At 35.4% G+C, this 19,883-nt stretch overlaps 1 pseudogene; it reads right to left on the reverse strand.

Moving 5' to 3' along the window:
- LOC126932341 (28S ribosomal protein S18b, mitochondrial-like) overlaps nt 1-19,883 on the reverse strand; it is a 96,222-nt pseudogene that overhangs the window by 68,413 nt on the left and 7,926 nt on the right.

The raw sequence follows: 19,883 nt of genomic DNA on the forward strand, positions 1-19,883 counted from the left end.
ATATAACTGTACAACACAAAGTGTGAGCCCTAAGGTAACTCATGGGCTTTAGTTAATATCAATGTATCAATACTTATTCATTAGTTGTAACAAATGTGCCTCACTAATACAAAATAATAGTAGGAGAAACTTTAAGTCAGAAAGAGAGGGACTGTAAGAGAACTCTGTATGCTACTTGCTCAATTTTCTGTAAAACTACTCCAAAAATAAACCTATTAATTTAAATATAAACAAAAAAGCACTGGGCTTCACCCATGGGCCCAAATTGTTAACATATTCTAGTCTCATTTGAACATGACTTCCTTATCATGACATTCGGTTGCCAAAGTTAACAAGTAGGTTGATGCTACACTCATCAGAAGAGCATCACTTGGTGGGAGACCGATAATTTGAAGTCAGCAGAGCATGCAAGGACTCTGAAAAAGAAATATAAGATTTCCACTTTTGTGAGGTTCTGTCTATGAATAATTTTCATTTTTAAAAGATTAAAAATCTAATAAGGAAATGAAATAATTTCAAGCTCACTGTAGCTTGAAGTTAATGCAAAATCACTGTTGGCAGGACGGGTTCAAAAATAAACTTGTTTTATACAAACAAAATGAATCACAACTTTGTGCACATCTGTGCTAGGAGTCATAGAGATGCTAGACGAGGATAATGCAGTGTGACCTATTTTCCTGTCTTCATAAGAACATCCCTATCACCCTGATATAAAGTTTAAATGAGCAATGTCATAAAATAGCAGCAACACACACACACACACACACACACACACACACACACACACACTCCTAGAGAGACTACTTGTTTGTAAAGTGGCCCATCCTAGGAAGCATCTCTCCAGAAAATAGCAACAATTTGGTACCAGCCTAGGGTATTGCCTTTATTGTTCCTTATGTCATGAGATCAAGTGTCTGGTTGGAGATCTTGCCACAATGCTTTATGTGACATCAGTGTCTGACTTTTATTTATCAATGATAGCAAATGAGATTCTGTTCATTTCATTCAGAAAGAGTTAGGCTATATTATTTAGCAGAAAGTTGCATATCTTGAGAGAAGAGCCTTCTTCGATATAGCTTTAGCATTTGGTAATCATATCACACAAATATTGCTGTTATCTGTGCAAAAGGGGCAAGAGCTAGAATGAAGGTGATTAACTATTTGACCTTTCCCCTAACTCCTAATTTATAAATTGTGATTGTCGTTATGTCCTAGCTTTTAGAGAGATAGCATTAGTTAAAAGCACCATATAAACTTAGTTTTAAAGTAATAGTCCACTATAGAGTTGACATCTGACCTCTTTAGTCCTTAATCTTCTGTGGTCAGAAAGAGCAGTTAAAATTTCCCCAAGGGAATATAATACCAATTTTGAGAATTTGAGAACAGGTAAAGCATACAAGAATAGATACCAGATACCTGGGATGTTTGTGTTATGTTCGTTAAAAAGGAAAAAGTACTTTTAAAAGTATTTTCTTCTATTTTTTAAAAGTAATAGAAAAAAAGTAAATATCAAAATGTAACATTTTTATGTGTTTCTACCAGGCACCCTCACATAATTTGCCTCATTTAGAGCCTCACAGCATTCCCGTGGATAATATTATCACCATTTCACCATTTTGTTGAGGAACTGAAGCCCAAAGAGGCTAAATAACACAAGAAAAGTTAAAATACACACACACACACACACACACACACAGAGAGAGAGAGAGAGAGAGCGCAAGAGAGCACTAGGTCCTAAGTATGAAATCAAGTCTTATGTATTTTGAATAGATCACTCTACCTCTGATTGCTAATGAATTCATGGTCTTCTTTGTTTTATATCTCTTCAAGATCTATTCTTCGCTCTCTGTTAGCAATTTCCTTTGGATTTTTTTTTTTCTATTTTTTCATTCTTACAGTTTGTATTCACCAGGGAATGAATTAAACCAGTTAGTCTTTGATCCCTTCATGCCTGAGAGGGAGGTGGTTTGCAAGGACATGACCCCAGGGGACAAAAAAGAAGGCAGGTGACCAAGTCTAATCACCTTGTCAACTGGACCTTCAGGTAAATTGATTAATGACATTTGCTAGGATGAAGGGACTGATGTTGGAAATGCCTTTAGCAGAATCTCTCTTTTTACCTTTAGTAAATAGGACACAGCAACCGTGAGGCATGGCTCCCCAGAGAATGTAGTATAAACTGCAGCGCTCTCTTTAAATGCTCTGCACTGTCTGAGAAACTCCATGAATACTTAGACTTCATCTTTTCTCATCCAGAAGCATGTTTCTGACATAGAAGGAAGGACCTGCCTTTAAAATTCAACATTTCTTCTGGTTTTGCATGAGCCTTTTGGTAGACAATATCCTGTAATATTTTTGGTAAAACAAACAGATTTCTGATTTGTGTCTGATTTGCCAGTTTGAACCAGTGTGCTAGCTAACTCACTAAATTTACTGCTGATGTATACCTATAGCTGATAAAGTGTGACTGGGAAGGATTATTAGGAACTCTAGAGTAGCAGCACAGATTCTATAATTAAGGATGACTGGTGCGTCTGTGCCCCTGTTTCTGTGTTTCTCCTGAGACTAGGCTAGATCTCTGAAAATGTTTTCATTCAGTTCTGGAAGGCAGCAACCACTGGATTGCAGGCCAGTAGCCCCAGAGAGTGGTGGCATATTGTTATCAACAGATGGTGAAAGAAAATGAACAGTGTGGAGTTAAGCTCCAAGGGAATTCCAGTCAGGAAGGCTAGAGCTATTCAATTATATGGTGCTGGGAATTGGATTCTGCCAAATATGATGTGAATACACTGCTCACTGCATTGCTCACCTTCAACAACTCATTTCCAAAGGACTGGTCCACATCTACTGCAGAAAGCTTACAGATTTTTAAGATTTAGAGCACAGCAGTGGCTTGAAGAATCAGAAATAGCTAGTATGTTATGTAATGGGACTTAGACCACCTTAAATGTCTTTTTTTTTTTTTTTTTTTTTTTAAATAGAAGATTTGCTCATTGTTTGACATTTTCTTAGGTTAGCATGAAAATCAGGTTGACATTTTTGACCTTTTTATACTGGGCTCCCAATAAGCATAGCAATAGATTATTTAATCCACTATTTATGTCTTTTGAATCCTCTGAGAGACAAATGCCTACATGGAATTAGGTGTGCAAGATATTAGGTGTGCAAGATTTATTAAGGGAGACAATTCTGAAGAATGGAGTAAACAGGGAGAGACTTAACACTGCAATGACTTCAGACTCCTGTTAAGGGAGAGAGGAAAGAAAGTATCAGGTAAGAAGGGCCTCAGACTGCAGCACAATTCTGAGAAAGCTTCAGTCATGGTGGTGGAAATCAGTAAACGATATTTGCCTATTAGAAGAATCCCTCACTAGGCATCAATGGGCCAGCATCATAATCCTGGTGGATTTCTCCAATCTTTCGCTGGGAAAAACCTAGGAGAATTGTGGTCCTTGATTATTTCTATTGTTTGCGTTTCCTCTTGACAATGGATCATAATTCCCTGCCCTGACATGTTTCCTAATTTTTCTTTCTATGTCAGATATGTGAGCAAGAGAACTGAGGATCCTACAGTAATGTTACATTTCAACAGAAGTGATATACTTTGTCAGACAAGCATCATGGACTGAGAGTTTGTTCCTGTGTAAAATTCCTACATTAAAGTCTAATACGCAATATGATGGTATTTGGAGGTGGGGCCTTGCAAGGTAATTAGGTCATGAGGGTGCAGCCTTCATAAACGATATTAGTGCCCTTATAAGAGAGGCCAGAGAGCTAATTTGCTGTCTTTCCACCACATGGGGATACAAGAAGTCTGCAGTCTGCAGCCTGGAAGAGGGCCCTCACCAGAACCATATTGACACCCTACTCTGGGACTTTCAGCCTCCAGAACTGTAAGAAATAAATGTCAATTGTTTATAAGCTACCCACTCAATGGTATTCTGTTACAGCAGTCTGAGATGACTAACACAACAAATAAGATGAGATACTGGTAACCTCAACCAATCAGGAATTAGGCTTGTTTTGGCTGAGTTGCAGTTTTAGAAAGATTCTGTTCACTTCAATTTGTCCTTTCCCTTGGGCATTACCCTAGTCTTTGTTTTTGTTGAATTTTATTATTTTTGTCTCCTCAGCAATAAACATTTCCAGATAAATCATTTCTGTCCTGTGAAGGTCTTGAGTTTAGCTCCTTAGCCTCTGCCCATGAAGCTTCAGAATCTAGCATATGTCTTAAGAGAGAAGGGAACTTAGTGTATTTGACACGGGTTGCTCTTCTAGTGGGACTTTGATTCCTAAGAACCACAAGACCACAGATTTTACTCTGCCCTTTTTAGATGTTGCAGACCTAGCCCTCCAGCTTTCTATTCTATGACAGATGCCAACACATTTCTCCTGGGGAAAGGCAGATGTGCATTTGAGGCTCCCCTAAATAATGATCTGTCATGTTAGGGTTCACAACCATAACCAACTCCACTTTCTCTCTTATCCCCAGCTGGGCCCTTCTGCTTAGGTTATGCCTCATGTTCAGGTCATGCTCAGAATTGACAAATTCTCCCACTGCAGAAAGGTATTGGCCTTTGTCATCTCTCCTAACAAGCTGAACTTTAATTTATCTAGTTCTTGTTATTTGTACATTTTTCTGATGTGTAAATACAATTTTGGATGTAAACATTATTACAGCTATTGTTGAGAATCATGGCCCCGATATTTAGAACAGTTTATCAATTTATTCTGTTATGCTTTCTAGATTCTGAGACATAATTAGAAAGGCCTATCTTCTCCTCTCTAGGTTCATAAATAATTTTTTCCATGACTTATAGTATTTAAAAATATTTACTATTTTGTCAATTAAATCTTTGACCTGTTTAGAAGATATCCTTACAGTTTGAGGCATAAATCTAAATTAGTTTTCAAAGGGCTAATTCAGTTGTCTTAAGACTACTGGATAATTATAACTTTTTCCTACCTGATTTGAGATGCCAATTTTATATTATAGTAAGACCTATACATATTTTGATTGATCTTTGGAATTTCTAGTATTTTACATCAGTTTGTTTGTTTACTAATGAAACTGTATACTGTGTTTTAATTTTCAGATTTTAAAACATATACCAATATCTGAGAGGTGTAGTCCTACTATCAGCCTATTTTTTTCATATGAACCATGGAGTGAAAAGAACAAAGATAGCATTTTCTGAGGATCTCATTAACATAATATCACTTACAGAAAAATGAGTCCTTTATGATGCAGAATCTTCCTGCCCAAGTATATTCTATTTATTTTCATTTGTTCAAATCTTTTGTGTCTTTCAGTAGAACTTTAAAATATTCTGCGAATATAACTTACTTTTCTTTTTACTGTATTCTTAGGAGTTTGATTTTTATTGTTGTTATTATGGTAAACGGTGATGTTTATATTTATCTTCTAAAAGGTTGCTGCTGATATATAGAAAAGTTGTTGATGTCTCTGCCAATTTAATACTTCAGTAACTAGCCTGTGAAATTTTTAGGGTTTTCTCTTGGATGTCACAGGTATGAAATTATAGAATCTATGAACACTGAAAAGTTTTAACTTTTCCTTTTAACGTGTTTAAAAATCTCAAATATCATTCTCTTGCCCAAATGTAATTGCATAGCACCTCTAGTGAAAAGTAATTTTTAACACAAAATAGTGTAACGAATCTATTTTTCCTGTTTCTGACTTAACAAGAAATGCTCTATGGTTTCCTCATTAATCATGCTGGTTTGGCAAGAGAGGTAAATACATTTTATATTTTTAAAAGAATTCATCTATTCCTATTTCTTGAAAACTTCATTTTTACTTTTTTTTTTTTTTGAGACGGAGCCTCACTCTGTTGCCCAGGATAGAGTGCAGTGGCACAATCTCGGCTCACTGCAACCTCCACCTCCCGGGTTCAAGTAATTCTCCTGCCTCAGCTTCTGTACTCTGGGACTACAGGCACTCACCACCACACCCAGCTGATTTTTGTATTTTTGGTAGAGATGGGGTTTTGCCGTGTTGGCCAGGCTGGTCTCAAACTCCTGATCTCAGGTAATCTGCCAGCCTTGGCCTCCCAAAGTGCTGTGATTACAGGTATGAGCCCTCACACCTCGTCTATTTTTGCTTTTTTATCATTGAGTATTTTAAATGTACAAGAAGGTACACAAAACATAAATTTACATAATAACAGATAGATTACCATAAAACAAAAAAACTATGTAACTGTTAGCAAAATCAAAGAAAGAATAATTGGCAGTTTTCCTAAGCACTGCTCATACACCCTATCAAGCAATATCTCCTCTTTATCCCTAAAGTTGAATGTTATTCTCACTTCCATGTGGTTTAGTATTGCTTGCAAGTACTTTTTAGGTTTTACTTTTTTACTCAACATTTAAGTTTGTAGGTTTAATTCACGTGTCTGAATTCATTTTTATTGCTATATTACATCGATTGTATAAGTTTACTACTACAATGTGTGTACATTATGCACTGTTGATGGATATTTGGAATGTTTCCAGTTTGAGGATATTATAAACTATGCCACCATGAATATTTTTACATACGTTGGCTTAGTAGACATGTGCATGTTAAGTATACATCTGGGGCCAGGCGCGGTGGCTCAAGCCTGTAATTCCAGCACTTTGGGGGCCGAGACGGGTGGATCACAAAGTCAGGAGATCGAGACCATCCTGGCTAACCCGGTGAAACCCCGTCTCTACTAAAAAATTCAAAAAACTAGCCGGGCGAGGTGGCGGGCGCCTGTAGTCCCAGCTCCTCGGGAGGCTGAGGCAGGAGAATGGCCTGAACCCGGGAGGCGGAGCTTGCAATGAGCTGAGATCCAGCCACTGCACTCCAGCCTGGGCGACAGAGCTAGACTCTATCTCAAAAAAAAAGTATACATCTGGGAGTAGAATTGTCGGATCATAAGGAATGTGTATATTCGATTTTAGTTGTTACATTCAAATATAATTTCCTAAAGTGGTTATAAAATTTATACTCCCACCAGCAATATATGATAATTCAAACCATTTCACCTCTACGGCAAAACTCAGCCTTGTTTATTTAACCATGAATGTTAATGCTAGAAATTGCAGGAAAAATAACAAGAACTATTCAATGATGATAGAAAGAACAAATTGTCAAAAATATGTATTTATCCATGTATTCAATACTCAATAGTATAGCCTCAATAATATCAAGTAAAAAAAGTCAGAATTAATATAATTAATAAATCAGTTACTATATGGTAATATTTTCACATACTTTTCATAAACTAATAGATCATGAAGCATAAAAGATGAATAGAAATATAGAAAATTTGGATAACATAATTATCAAGCTTGGCCCAATAAACATATTTAAAACTCTGATACTGAAATACTGACATACATATTTTTCTCAAGCTCATATGGAATACTAATGAGTGAATTTGAAGTATCATATACACGTTTCCAATTTAAACACTAATGCAAATAATGAAGTAAAACAATTAAGTGTAAACGTTTTTTATGATCAAGTTATAAAATGTACTGCAGAAGAGTAAAACGTTAACAGCAAATATTTCCCAGTCCCTAACTCTGATTCTTCATTGTCACTCTTTGGTAGTAACATATTGTATTAGTTCATGCTTGTACTGCTATAAGGAAATATCTGAGACTGGGTAATTTATAAAGAAAATAGGTTTAATTTGCTCCTAGTTCCTCAAGGTGTACAAGCAACATAATGTTGGCATCTGCTGGCTCCTGGGTAGACCTCAGGAGACTTTCAATCATGGCAGAAGGCAAAGGAGAAGCAGGCTCATTGTAGATGACCAGAGAAAGAGGATGACGGTGGGGGGAGGTGCTACACACTTTTAAACAACCAGGTCTCATGATAACTCACTCTATTGCAACCAACAGAACAGAGCTAAACCATTTATGAGAAACCACCTCCATGATCCAATCACCTCTCACCAGGCCCCACCTCCAACACTGGGGATTAAAATTGAACATGACATTTTGGTGAGGACACAGATCCAAACCATATCATTCTGTCCCTGATCCCTCTTAAATCTCATGTCCTTCTCACATTGCAAAATAAAATCATGCCTTCCCAATAACCCCCAAAGTTTTAACTCTTTCAGCATTAACTCAAAAGTTAAAAGTCAAAAGTCTCATCGAGACAAAGCTAGTTTCTTCCCCTTATGAGCCTGTAAAATTGAACACAAGTTAGTTACTTTCAAGATATAATGGGAGTATAGGCATTGAGTAAGTACCCCAATTCTAAAAGGGAAAAATCTAAAGAAAGGGGTTACAGGGCCCATGCAGGTCTGAAGCCCAGCAGACAGTTATTAAATCTTAAAGCTCTAAAATAATCTTTGTCTCCATGTCTCACATCCAGGGAATACTCACAAAAAGGATAAGATTCCAAGGACTTTGGTAGCTTTGTCCCTGTGACTTTGAAGGGTTCAGCCTCTGCAGCTGCTCTCACAGGCTGATGTTGGGTGCCTGTTGCTTTTTTAGGGTGCAAGTTGCTGGTGGATTTACCATTCTGGGTCTGGAGGATGGAAGCTCTCTTCTTACAGCTCTAATAGGCAGTACCCCAGTGGTGACTTTGTGTGAGGGCTCCAGACCCACATTCCTCTCTGCATTGCCCTAGTAGAGGTTCTCCATGAGTGTTCCACCACTGCAGCAGACTTCTGCCTGGACATACAGGCTTTTTCAGGCATCCTCTGCAATCTAGGCAGAGGCTCCCAAGCTTCAGTTCTTGCACTGTGCATGCTTGCAGGCTTAACACTGCATGGAAACCACTAAGGTTTATTTTTTGCACCTTCTGAAGCAGCAACTCAAGTCCTGCCTTGCCTCCAGCTGAAGCTGGAGTTCCTGAGGCTGCACAGCATGGTGGGGCCCTGGGCCTTTCCCATGAAACCATTTTGTCCTCCTAGGCCTCTGGGTCTGTGATGGGTGGGGGCTGCCATGAAGGTTTCTGAAATGTCTTCAGGGCTTTTTCTTCATTGTCTTGAATATTAGTATTTGCATTCTTTTTAGTTATGCAAATTTCTGCAGCCTGCTTGAATTCCTCCCCTGAAAATAGGCTTTTCTTTTCTACCATATGCACAGGCTGCAAATTTTCCAAACTTTTATGCTCCCTTTTATGTTTTTATTTTTTTAATTTTAATTTTATTTATTCTTTTATTATTATACTTTATGTTCTAGGGTACATGTGCACAACGTGCAGGTTTGTTACATATGTATACATGTGCCCTGTTGGTGTCCTGCACCCATTAACTCATCATTTACATTAGGTATATCTCCTAATGCTATCCCTCCCCACTCCCCCCACCCCACAACAGGCCCCAGTGTGTGATATTCCCCTTCCTGTGTCCAAGTGTTCTCATTGTTCAATTCCCACCTATGAGTGAGAACATGCAGTGTTTGGTTTTCTGTTCTTGTGATAGTTTGCTGAGAATTATGGTTTCCAGCTTCATCCATGTCCCTATAAAGGACATGAGCTCATCCTTTTTTATGGCTGCATAGTATTCCATGGTGTATATGTGCCACATTTTCTTAATCCAGTCTGTCATTGATGGACATTTGGGTTTGTTCCAAGTCTTTGCTGTTGTGAATAGTGCTGCAATAAATATACATGTGCATGTGTCTTTATAGCAGCATCATTTATAATCCTTTGGGTATATATCCAGTAATGAATGGGATGGCTGGGTCAAATGGTATTTCTAGTTCTAGATCCTTGAGGAATCGCCACACTGTCTTCCACAATGGTTGAACTAGTTTACAGTCCACCAAGCCCCACCTCCAATATTGGGGATTACAATTGAGCATGAGGTTTTGGTGAGGACACAGATCCAAACATATCCCTAATATTAATGTGTTCTAGCATATTATTTCAACAATTTTTGCATAGAAATACATAATTGTGTATGTATCAAAAAAGTATATATTCTGTTTTTATTGTCTTTCCTATTTTTTATGTAAATTTATTGTATTTTTACAATGGTTAATCAACTAATTTTTCACCTAATACTGGTATATCTTTACATATATATACGCACACACATATATGTATATAAAATTGCTGTGTGTGCATGTTTGTGTGTATCTTGACATGTCAATATATACTAGATCATAGGTGAAAAAAGTTGCAGAATATGTTTATAATATGTTTATGTATTATACACATATATGTATATATACACATTTATACATGATGTATGTAAATACATATACACACATATATGCATTATTCTTTTTATATCTGCATAGATTTTTATTACGTAGATATGCTGTGGCTTAGCTAGACGCTATTGTGGACTATTTTTACATTGTTTTTCTAGTACAAATTAGCTCTAGCAAACAACCATTAACACTTTCTGCATCTTTAGAATACATTTCGTGGACTTTCTACAGTCTCATAATTCAAACACTTACTATGGAATAAAGGGTGGGGAGCATTTAAATCAAGTTATTTAGAGAGTAGTAACCCCAGTTTGTCACTTAAAATTTATCTCTCAAAGTTAAACAAAAATTCAGGCAGAAAATCAAGGGGATTCTCTTCACAAGCTAATTTTGGAGTAGCTTATATAATCTACTTATCTATGAATATATGTAAAGTACTACCTGTGTGAGTCAAGAAAGAGGACAAAACCACAGTGTGCCTCATTTTACTTGGCAACTTTCTTATTAATTGTGCTATTTATTTAAAGAACCAACATACAAACTTAATTCAAATTTTGGGTGTTAGATTGCACAAAGACGTAATTTATAGTAGTACCTCCTTATCTGTGGGGGACACATTCCAAGACCCCCAGTGGATGCCTAAAACTACAGATACTTCAAAAACCTTATATATATTGTTTCTTTGGTCTTACAACTCAGACGAGGTACTAAGTGACTAACAGGCTGGTAGTGTACACAGTGTGGACACACCAGACAAAGGGACAACTCAAATCCCAGATGGGTCAGAGCAGAGATGGCGTGACATTTCATCCTGCTATTCAGCATGTTGCACAATTAAAATTTATGAATGATTTATTTCTGGAAATATTTATTTAATATTTTCACACCCTAGTTGATCATGGGCAACTGAAACTACAGAAAGTGAAACCGTGACCAATGGGATACTACTGTATTATAGATGCAAATTGAATGCTAGAGTCTCAGGTTGCTGGAATACTCATAATCTTTTAAAAGTCTAATTTGGATAAGAATAACCATTATAAGAAAACACAAGGTGCTGCGGGCATTTTTTACTAACAATCTTACCTCCTAAGTATTTTTTCAATTTATTGCCCTATGTCTTGTCCAAAATTTCCTATTTCAACTTCTTAAGATTCTCTTTTACAAAAATTGGAGTAATAGTCTAGCACTATGTTTCTTAACTTTTTCTCATTATCCTTTCTCAAGAGGAAAACTAATATATTTTAATTTAAAATCACTATTTGTTCATTAGAACATTTAATTAAATATATTCTCCCTACCAAAATTAGATTTATTTTCCCTAATGAGAGAAATTAAATGCCAGGCAATAAAATTGTTTGGGGTAGGATTGAGCTTTGGCGGTTCACAAATCATTTTAATAGCTAAGATTCCTCTTCCCCTAGCCAATTTTTACCCCTTTGAGGGTTCTATTGCCCTCATTGAAAATGCATACTCTATCCCTTTTGTGGTCCACCTTTTTCCAATTCTTGCCTCTTCCATCCAATTCCCTACGTTGCTGCTAGGATTATCTTTCTAATATGCACATCTGATGACATTAATTACCAGCCTAAAATTTTCATCGAGGTTTTGACACAACTTGATAAAACACAAACTTCTTACAAGATCTTTAAAATTGAATCTGGCATCACTTTCCACCTGAGTGGAATGTCAGTCTGGAACTATAGCCCTACTGAACTAATAGTGCTTCCCTGAATCCACCATGCCTGTATTGGCCTCCAGAGTTTTGTGTGTACTTTTCCCTATGCTTGGAATGACTTCTCGAAAACCCCTACATATTGTTTAAGTGTCACCTCAGCATCAAATCTTCTCTGATAGTTCCTCACAAATGTGTTCACTTCCTTTGTTTTCTCTAAGACCCCCATTATTATAGTGTTATTTCTCTACTATTTTACTGCATTATATTTCAGTATTATAATATGAACTCGCTAATAATTACTTATCCCCTCCCCTTTACTTTATGAGTCCTCACAACATGCAGATTTTCTGTTGTTAACCTTTGTACCTGTATTGTCTAGGACAATGCCTTGCTAAAAAATTCACAAGACATATAAGAAATTGGAAAGAATAACTGAAAACATTTATAGTTCTGTTGGCAATATCTTGTTTCCCAATATTGTGCTCTTTCCTCAACCGGTATTGCTTAACTAGTACTAATAAAATAAATCAGATTTCTAAAATAATGCTTCTAGAACTCCATTCTGCAATCATATTAGAAACCCTAAACACTTCAGCAATATCCTCTTCTATTTTTTGAAACAATCTTCAGTTATTTGCTTCTTTCAAATACTAATTGTTTCCCATATCCTATAAATTGGAATTGTTTTTTCTCACTTTATTATGAGTTACTCACTATTCTGTTCCAGAAGGGAATACGTTATCTTGTAAAACCATGCTATGAGCATTTCCTCACTTTGTTCTGTTGGCACACTTTCTGCTTCACTTAACCCATTCTCTATCGTCAAAACCTCCTGATGTATAAATCTTACATATTCCATTCAGTAATAATCTTAGATTTCTCCTCTTACTGAGATCCTTCTTTTTTACAAAGTTTCTTTATAAATTAAACCACTCAGTTTCTCAATGCATATAAACAATTCTATGAGTAATGTGTATATTTTATTAATTTAAATAACTAAAATATTATTTTGATTGTTTCACGGAATGCCATTGTAACTTGGCAAAATTTATCAACAGCTCAACATGCAACCTTAAAACAACATTTCAGATCAAGAAACAAATGGGATAGGTTGATAGAGATTTATATACTTTGGTGTTCAGTACAGTGTTTACTATAATAGTAAAGGTTTTAGATGTAGCTCAAATATCCAAAATAGGGGCTATTAAGTATCATGGTATGTATGTACACATGCTTGTGCATATCATCTAGTCATTAATAACCAGACTTGGAAAACAGACAGTCCCTTATTTATGATGATCCAACTTACAATTTTTTGACTTTACAATGGGTTTGTTGGGGTATTAATGCATTTTTGACTTACAATTTGTTTATCAGGTCATAATTACATTGTAAGTAGAGGAGAATATAAATTATATATCAGACAAATATAGGATGGCCTGAATTTTCACATAATTGATATGTTCCTAGGAATAAGAACAGAAATAAACAAACCAAAACATTTGTTTTTTTTTTCTTGAAATATTTACTCATAGGTTTTTATTTTTTCCTGTTTTTCTTTATTTTCCAAATATTTTGCAATAAGCATGTACTACTATTATCATCAGAATTAAATCTAGTCACAACATAAAAATGATATGAGAAAAAATATATAATTAGTAAAAAACACACAAACCACTCATAATCTTTTGGACGCTCACAGATTCACCACACTTGCTTATTATTCATATTACATGCAGTATATTTACATAGACCTGTATTCAACAGGGCTATTTTCTATAAGCACAGTTGGTTAGTAACCATGTTGTAAAATTTAATGAACATTTACTAAAAACCTGAAAAGTTTAGTTATTTGTCTTAACTCCCTGTGTCCATGTGTGAGCAAAGACTTGGATGAAATATAAAAATCGCAGTGAAGCATAAGCTCACATATGGATACAGACTTTGCTGTGTTTGTTTGCTTTCTGGAATTATCCAGAAATTGCTTCATCTGTCACTTTCATTGTAACTTCTTGGGGAGTGTAATGCCAATGATAAAAGCATTTCTATAGTGAATTAATTTTACATTAGAAATCCAGATTTTAGTTGGCTTTCATCAAAGAGACCAAACATTTCTTAATTTTCTTATTATTTTCTTTCTTACTCTTCCAATGTTGCTCAGTTATTTTATGACAGCTTTTGCCAAATTGGTTTTATTTTAGAGGAGTCCAACCTTTTAGAGACAATCAATCAATTTGAGAATTGTCTACATTTAAAAAACAAACAAAAAACATAAACAGCAAAAGAAAGCCCAGTTTGGTGTCTAAAACATCTTTTTCAAAGTTGAAGCCCTAGACTTCGATTGAAATTTAATAAATCTGTTCCTGTGATTTAAGAATTCTTTTACTTTAAAAAAGGATAAGTGCCTATACAGGGCTTGCAGGCAAGACATATCTTGAGTAACTAAAACTATCATCCATAGGTGTACTGTTACTCAGTTCTAGCTGAGAGTTAATAGAAATTAATGAATTATTGAACGCTAGTATTTACTAAAAGAAAACAAATTCCATGATGCACAATTATAAAAACCATTAATGTATTTTTGCATACTTACTATGAAGGAGGATAAAATATTTCTTGTCATTAAACATGCATTCATTTATATTTGTGTGCTCCTGTTAATTTAAAATAGGTTAACGTCTGCCAGCATTCTGTATTCCAGCTATAAATTTCATTGTTAGGATTTTATTGTTGTTTGCTGTAAAATTCGGTAAGATACAGAACTACTAAGCTGGGATTTGTTCTCCTTGAATCAGTAGAATCCAGATGGCATATAGAGGAATTTGATGTTCAGTTCTTAAGGAGAAAGAGATACTTCCTCTTTACCAGTGATTTGGTACTCACTGAATTTTCTTGCAATTAGATTGGAGCCAAATTATTACTCCTGGCCAATGAACTGTTTGAGCACAATTAATGACTTTCTTGACAGTTGTACATTTCCCTTTCTTCCCTGCTGCCATAACCTTGGAAGCTACATGCTTCAGATGGCAAAGTTAAAAGACAGAGGAAGACTGGCTAACCTATATCAGATGTTAGGAATTTGTTTGACATCACAGCATGCCAAAACAATACACCCATGTTTACAATTAATCATGATCCCAGCTCTTACGTTAACTGATATATATTAAGGTAAAGACACAGCCATTAAATTTAATGGCAATTTAATGGCAAGTATCTGCCAAAATACACTTCACTAGAAAAATCACATTTTAAGGCAAGATAGATTCATTTCAAAATCTGATGCAAGCACAAAGCCCATCAAATATTATACACCATTTTCTCCATTTTTGATATTCTAAGTCATTAAGAGTCCTGAATATTGGAAATATAAGAAAGAAATCAAATACATGGCTTTGGGTACAAATGTAAATACTAGATAAAACCATTAGTGTGTCACTAATCTGAAGGGTAACTAAAATAGAATATAAGTAAAGAGGATAGCTATAACCCATCCTTGCAAGGATGACTGTTTCCTTTTCACACATGAAGCCCTTAAGGATCAGAGTTAAGGAATCAGGCAAAGATCACATAGTCATAAGTACATAGTATGTACTAAACGTTAAGTTAATTATACTCATTGCCAATAAGAATCCAGTTGAATCAGAGCACATCAAGTTCCCTTGAACTATCAAGTAAAACCTCTGGCGAAGTGATGATATAAAACTCAGAGAGAGAACAGATGTGCTGCAGGAGAACATGCTGTTTTTACAGGCACTAAAGTTTCTCTTAAAATAAATGCAATCATTTAAAGTCGTTGAGTCATGGCTGGAGAAGCACCACATAGAGGTGATAGAGCAATTAAGAGTCCTGTGGGAAAGGAAAGAACTGAAAGAGATTCTCTATGGAGCAAACCTTAAATATACAAATTAAATTGAGTATAAATGGTAGATGAAACGTGTCTAAAATTGGTTCCATATTAACATAGGATTTTACATAGTACACTAAGCCTGCTTTTTGATCAAGCCTGATCTAAAGAGAATAAGGAAAATAACAGTCACATTTCAACCCTGGTTCAATCCCATCACTCTTTCTCAATTTAGTGCAAGTGATTGGTTGATTTCTCACTCTGGCTAATTTCATCACTGTGGGCAAGCAAATTTTTTAGTGAAAAAAAATAGTGTCCTTTGGATTTGAATTCTAGCTCTTTTTGTTATTTGGGCATCTTTGGTTAAGCCCCTTAATTTTTAAAGGCTGTTTTCTTATTTTTCAAACAGAAATAACTCCTACTAACAGGGTTTATGTGAGAATTAAGGCTAGTCAGGTGTTTAGACTCACAGCCACACATTAGGAGCCCAATATCGTTTTCCTTTCTTATCTTATAAAAGAAGGAAAATTACATGGCCAAGTTAAAAGGGGCCTGGAGTTAAACCTTGAAGTAACTTTAAAAATTTAATATATTGGTTCTAAAAAATTATGTATTAGGTTGGTAGAATTCCTAGTGAGGAATGCTTTGGGGAGTACAGTCCTTTTAAGACACATCATATTTTACTGAAAATTTAAAACTAACTTAACATTAACCACGCTGTTTTTAAAAACTATTGCAATATTTACTTTTTAAAAGGACATTTAATCTTTTCAGGATAAATTCAATGCACTGTTCTGCTCATATCTTCACTTGGATGTGTAACACATATCTTAAATTTGAAATGTCCAAATCAAACTTATTTTTTTCTGCTCCAATATGAATCTGTTTTCCTCTCAATCTTTGGAAATGTCAATTCCATCCTACTATTCCAAGAGCAAAACTTACTTTTCTCATTATTTTAAAATCCAAAACCAAACCAAAGCTTATCCTTTCAATTATATTCAAAATACACCAACTCTTTCGCTCCTATTAAAGTACAAGTCATTGCTAAATTTCATGTGGTTTATAGCAATTGTCCCTTACGTGTTTTTGTTTTTGTTTTTGTTTTCTACTTAGCCTCCCTGTATAGTTTATTCTCAAAAGAGAACTTTGAGTGGTGTTTTAAAAACATGAATTAGAGTACATCAGACTGCTGCTCAAAAGCTTTGTAGCATCCCATCTCATTTAGAATGAAAGCTGGTGTCATTATAACGGCTTAGGAGACCCTTAATGATCTGGTCCTCATTAACTCTAGATTTTTACCAACCATTTCTTTCCTGACTCATTCCAGATAGTCTCAATTATTTGATGGACCTCCAAAAGAATATGCTCTTTATCTGTTCATCTGTTAAGTATAGAATGCTCTTCCTTACGTTTTCACTCTCACTTCCTCTACTTAAATACTGTCCCCTCAGTGAAATCTTCCTGATTGCCTTTTGTAAAATATCAATAAAGCAACCTCATCCCAGGTTTTCCTGTCTTCCAGACCCTGTTTTGTGTTTCTTCATAACACTCAGCAGCATGCGGACCACTTAATACTTATTTTTACTGTCTGATTCCCTTACTGACATATTCATTCCCATCTATTTTGTTTATTACTATTTCCTCAGTGTCTAGAATCGTGATGGGTCTATATATTCTCAAAAAAATATTGATTGAAAGAAAGGAGGAAGAAAGGAAAAGAGAAAAGATTTTATTTCCTTTTCTATGCCTTTAGATTTCTAGAGACAAATAGGCTTTGGAGATCATGATCCACATCTAGCTCTAGCATACTTCCTCCAAGATATCTGTTGGATATCTTATAGAGAAAGAAAGTATTTTGGTTCACTTTTCAAATAAAGCCTCAATACTTTTATTTCCCTTTAACATTTAGAGAAACTTGAGCCTTGATAGAATAATGTAGCCTTAGTAGTTTGCCAAGTTGTTTTGCTGATTCTGCAAGGCACAGCCCATGATATGAAGAGGGCATTGCAGGTTATAAGTCTGGATTACCTCATTGGGCAATAAATTACTGCCAAGTACATTGTGAATTTTGTGTCCTTAGAAACATAAAGACCAGTAGTTACTTTCCATCCTTTGGTAATTTTTTAGAGCCTTAGGGACTCATTTATCTTGTTAATAGTAATCCATGTTAATAACAAATTAGTGGATACACAGATATAAATGTGATGTGAGAACAATAATATTGGAAAAATCAGTGTTGGTTGGTAAATAGCCCAGTATTCCTCCATGTGCTAAAAGAATTACTATTCGTTGGGTGTCTACTACATAAAAGGCAATTTAAAAATCTTACCTTAGTTCTACAATACGCCTGTGAGATAACTATTGTTATTCCTAGTGAATAGATAAACAGACTGAATAAAGTTAAGGGTTTTATTCATGATTGTAGATAACGTACACATCCAGGCTGGGAATTAATCCAGCATCCACCTGATTTCACAGCCTGTGAATTCTTTTGAACGTGTTATGTTACATTAGAAGTCTTGACTGTAGCATCCCTTTAAATCCAGTGGAATAATTGGCCTGCCTCTGCAGAGGACACTCTGAAAGTATATTTAGAAAATATATTGTTGTATTTCTACAAATGAAAAATTGTTACACTAGTATAAAGCAAAATAACCCAACTTTAGGTTGTCGCTAGATAGTAAATTAAGTTCAAAGGAAATTAATCTGCTATCAAAGTGGTATCCCAGCCATCACTTTCATCACTTGCAAAATGTCAGATTATGTAAATAAGTCAGGAATTACCTCTTATTATTTTATAGAATGAGGTTCTGTAGAGTTCATGCTGAATCAGAAAATGAACTCTATGTAACACTCATTAATTTTAAGAATTATTGCCGTCATTAGTTTCTGTCAATTCACAATTGCTTTAAGTGAGTCTAAGATATTTGAGTTTTTCAGGTTGTGCTACATCTACATTTATTTTAAAAATGTTATACTTTGTCATTTTACTTGGCAGTTATTTGACTTTCCCCATGTACAGCATTTGGGAGTACTCGGCAGGGGGTGGAGTTGTGGGTGGTGAGGGGGGTAGTAAGCCATTTTTTTTTTTCCCCAGAAAAGCCAGTTATTTCCTGATCATTTCAGTGTGATATATTTTTCCTTGTGGGTACTTAATACACCTTTTTAATTAACATGGTTAGTAGCTCTTAATTTTAAATTAGTTCATCATGATATAGTTTATCTAAGACGTATCTTTTGTGTAGAGGCTGTATCTTGGATAATATAGCTTATGTCTTGGGTATTGTAAAAACTATATGAAGCATTTTATGCATATATTTATCCTTACTACATGCTATCTGTCAGGTAAATATGTGTATCCTTATTTTACAAAGAAAATGCATGAAGCTCTAATAGATTGTCACTTGCTCAAAGAAATTGGCAGAGCTGGCATCCAAATCCAAATCTGACTGCTCTATAGGTTGCGTTCATTGTCCTTTACTCAATCTCTCTGTGACTTTGTTTGATATTTATCCATAAAAATAAAATAACACTTGTTTCATTTAATACACAAGACTGTAGTGAGGCTAAAGTTTAATAAAAAGTACCTCTTTTTTCTTAACAAATGAAGGATGCTCTCAGTAACGAGGAAACTACCATCATATTACAAACGAAATCGCTAGATTTACTAGGCTGCTCAAATAAACCTCCATGATCTAGAGAGAAAAGGGTCCACTTCTGTGCAACAACTTGCATCTCCCTGAAAGCTGTACAATTGTACTGAACCGTAGCGTTAACCGAGTATTCCAGTGGGAGACCACATTTGGCAAATGAAACCGCTAGTTAAAAGCCTGGCTTTGTGAGCACAAACTCTCATTACATAATAACGCCCGGAGAGCAGGTCTCTGTTTCCATAACTTACTAAATCTTGCCTTTTCTCAAATTACCATTTTTATGGATTTTTACATACATGGCAGAAAGCTTCAGGTGATGGTATTCAGTCTGATCCATGTGGTCCGGAATGGTAATTGCATGTAGTTAATGCATATCCATTACCAGCATATTGCTACTTCATTTCCCCAGTAAAGCTGGAGAGCCAAACTCAGGCAGTGTCACATATTGGAAACTACAGAAAGAATTTCTTAGAATAGTAGAGTTTTTGAGAGAAAATGACTTGACTGAGGCAGATTCAGACTTCTAACCTGT

This window comes from Macaca thibetana, chromosome 12, assembly GCF_024542745.1.
Source record: "Macaca thibetana thibetana isolate TM-01 chromosome 12, ASM2454274v1, whole genome shotgun sequence".
NCBI lineage: Eukaryota > Metazoa > Chordata > Mammalia > Primates > Cercopithecidae > Macaca > Macaca thibetana.